The 3,250-nt window shown below is 28.1% G+C and overlaps 1 pseudogene; it reads left to right on the top strand.

Moving 5' to 3' along the window:
• Nucleotides 1-1,220: 1,220 nt before the first annotated feature.
• On the top strand, nucleotides 1,221-2,865 carry LOC113371467 (annotated as a pseudogene).
• The last annotated feature ends 385 nt before the right edge of the window (nucleotides 2,866-3,250 follow it).

Genomic DNA, 3,250 nt, shown 5'->3' with positions numbered 1-3,250 from the left:
GTGATTATGGTGCTGCGTCAAAAACAATTTTTCTTAAATCCTCGAAAAATAAAACTCCTTTATCTTCATCTCCATCGTCGTGAGTCACCAATGTGGGGGACGTACGTAATGATTATGATAATATATTAAATTAGAAACTCCCAACATAAAAAATATATCAAATTTATTGACTATAAAAATATTTCGATATCAAAAATATACATGACATGTCCCATTGTTTTTTTACAAATCAAAACCAGCCTGCTTGATATCCCCACAAGTGCTTAAAAAAATATCTAAGCAAAATTTCAATGCCAAAAAAATATCGTGGCGAAAGTATCGAGAGTACTTAATATCGAATTTTAAGTACTTTTAATCAAAATCAAACGTAAGTGCAAAAAAGACCATAATCTCATTAAATATGTGTTAAATCAAAATCATTTTCAATATTGCAAAATATTAACACTAATTTTTCAATACTAATTTCAAATTATATACTTTTTTAGAAAAAAAGACAAGTGATAATAGTTGAGTATTTTTGATTAAAACAATATAATAGTCTGATACTATATTAAAAATGCAATACTTTTTAAGTATTTTAAGTAAAATAATATTTTTAAGTGAAATAATATTTTATAATTGATAAATATTTTATAATTGTTGACTATTTTTATTTTTTAAAAAAGTGCATTATAAAGTTCTTTGGAAAGCAATAAACATACAGTTTAATGACGGTCAAGATAATATTTCGATGCTTGTAGAAAAACATCCCTTCTGAGCTATAGCGTTTAAAGCTTAAATGGTTCCGAGAAACTCAAACTTAAATGTTTGCATGCTGATACTTCCAAATTTCAATACATGAGTAATTTACGCGAAAAAAACCTGGAATAAAATTATTTCAAATATTAATCAACTCAACTCAATTCGTCAAAATGGTTGACAAACTTTAAACTTAGTAATTTGATTATTACGATTCAAATAAACAGATTTTATGAGATTGCTATTCTTACTAAATTCAATTTTTTTTGGATTTTTTATTTTTTGAAGCATACTTGTGTTGAATTTACAAAAAATGTATCCTACGTGTATGCTTATTAATGATTTAATAAACTGTATGTTTACAGATTTGAATTTTTAAATATCGTGTTTATAAAATACAAATTATAAAACATTTAAAATAGTAATTAACTTTCATCTAGTACATAATATTCTTGAATTTGTATTGCATGATTATGTAGTTAATGTTACTAGTTATTTTTACATTGCGATTTGCAACGCCCAAAGAAGATATAGAAGACAAGGAGAATGTTCCAGCTTTTGGTCCAGCTGCTTTGGAGTTGCACAGGGTGAGTACAAAATTACCTCCAAAACTTGCTCCTACACAACCCATACAAGTTTTGAATGCAAGAGGAATGCCAGCTAGAATAAGAAAGAAAAATCGATTGTTTTCTGATGATGATATTTTTAATGCAAAGCCTTCTAGATCATCAACTAAAAGATCAAAATCCTCACAGGTAAAAACGCCCCATAAACGTATTATTCAAAAAAAAAAACGCAAGGTAACGCCTGAAAAAAAATATAGAACTAAAGATGACGATGAAAATGGTCAGACAAGAACTTAGGCACCGGATAAGAAATTAGGCCAGAAAATAGGTATGAGATTATGCAATTTGCTAAAACTGCCCAAAACACAAAAACAGGTTTGTTATGAATGGTTTTACAGTAAAGGTTTAGATAAGACACTATTTGATGGTGACAATGATTTTATAATTTGTCTTTTCAATTTGACAATGGAAAACATTCGACAATGGAAAACACATAAGTTAACTTGTGTTGAGCGGACAAAAATTCGACGAGTAAGCCAAGAAGATTTTCAGAAGCATTTTTTACAGAAGAAAGAAGAGAATTAAAGAGAAAAAGACAAAAATACGATCTCTACAACAACGTATACCTGGATATTCAGCTAGTTGTAAACATTTGCCTGATGAAATTCCGTTACCTTTGGTTTTAGGTACAAAAGTTACTGCACGATTGCGTAAACATCAAGATGGTTCATTTACTGGGTTATTCATGCTGTAGATACATCTAATTGTACTTACAGAATAACATTTGATCGGCCTGGTTCAAATACTTATACAGTTCCAGATTTTGAAGTGTTATCACATGTGGCTTCAGAAACAATATCATTAAGTAGCATAGTTCAAAAATTCAGACCTAGATCTCAGGGAAGTTACTTTGCACCTACCAATCAATTACTTTTCTCAAATTACGGTCAATAAGATTTTATTGCATTGTCGCCAATAAATGATTCTAGTTTAATGTCTGATGACACTTGGATGATTTTCTGTAAAGCTACTACAAATGTAATACGCATTCATAAAATTTTGAATGTCAAAAGATTGAAACTAAAAGATTGTCAGAGTCAAACAAAAAAGAACGTAATTAATTTTTTGCTGGAGAACCTTCAGAAACATTTCAAAAACAATATGCTGGTATATTATTGGAATTGGATAAGATTAATAAAGATTTAACAGAATTTTTGAACGAGGTACAAACTACTTGCACTGAAATTGCTCTTGAACCTTAAGAGAGAAATGTCGAGAGGAAGCCACTAAGCTGGTGCAACAACTTAATTCAGGAGCTCCTGAAAAAGTTTTAAATGTTATTACTGATTTAACTGTTTTAATAATACAAATTAGATGTCTATCAGAATTTAAACAGAGCCCAAATGAACTACAATACTTGAAAGGAACTGCAGATAAAATAAAATCTAGAATAAGTTCAGCAAATAATGCAACCTTCAGGAAATGTATTGAAGTTGATCTGCGGCGAATAGAAGAAGGCTTAAGATCAGAATTCAATAATCAATATGCAAACAAAATATAATGCAGCAATATAAAAACATTTGCTTATTGTGAAAAATAATATTACAATTTTAGTATACTCGAATTTTACGTAAAAAAGAATTGCAATATAATTATTCAAAAAAAATAATACTCATTAATTTCAGTATATCAGAATTTTACGTAAAAAAGAATCGAATTATAATTATTACAAATACCAATTCTTATCAATTTTAATATATAAGTATTTTGCGTAAAAAGAATCGAAATATAATTATTTCAAATAATAATACTCATCAATTTCAATATATTAGTATTTTTCGTAAAAAAGCAACGAAATATAATTATTTCAAATAATCCCATGTAGAAATTAATATGGTCTGAATCTACAAGCAATATAAAATCTACATTGGTCAAATTTGAAACCA

This window comes from Ctenocephalides felis, unplaced genomic scaffold (assembly GCF_003426905.1).
Source record: "Ctenocephalides felis isolate EL2017-DRISC unplaced genomic scaffold, ASM342690v1 CF-g0.4_SCAFFOLD_01492, whole genome shotgun sequence".
Taxonomy (NCBI): domain Eukaryota; kingdom Metazoa; phylum Arthropoda; class Insecta; order Siphonaptera; family Pulicidae; genus Ctenocephalides; species Ctenocephalides felis.
The sequence above is the reverse complement of the archived record's forward strand: the minus strand, read 5'-3'. Positions and strand labels throughout refer to the sequence as shown.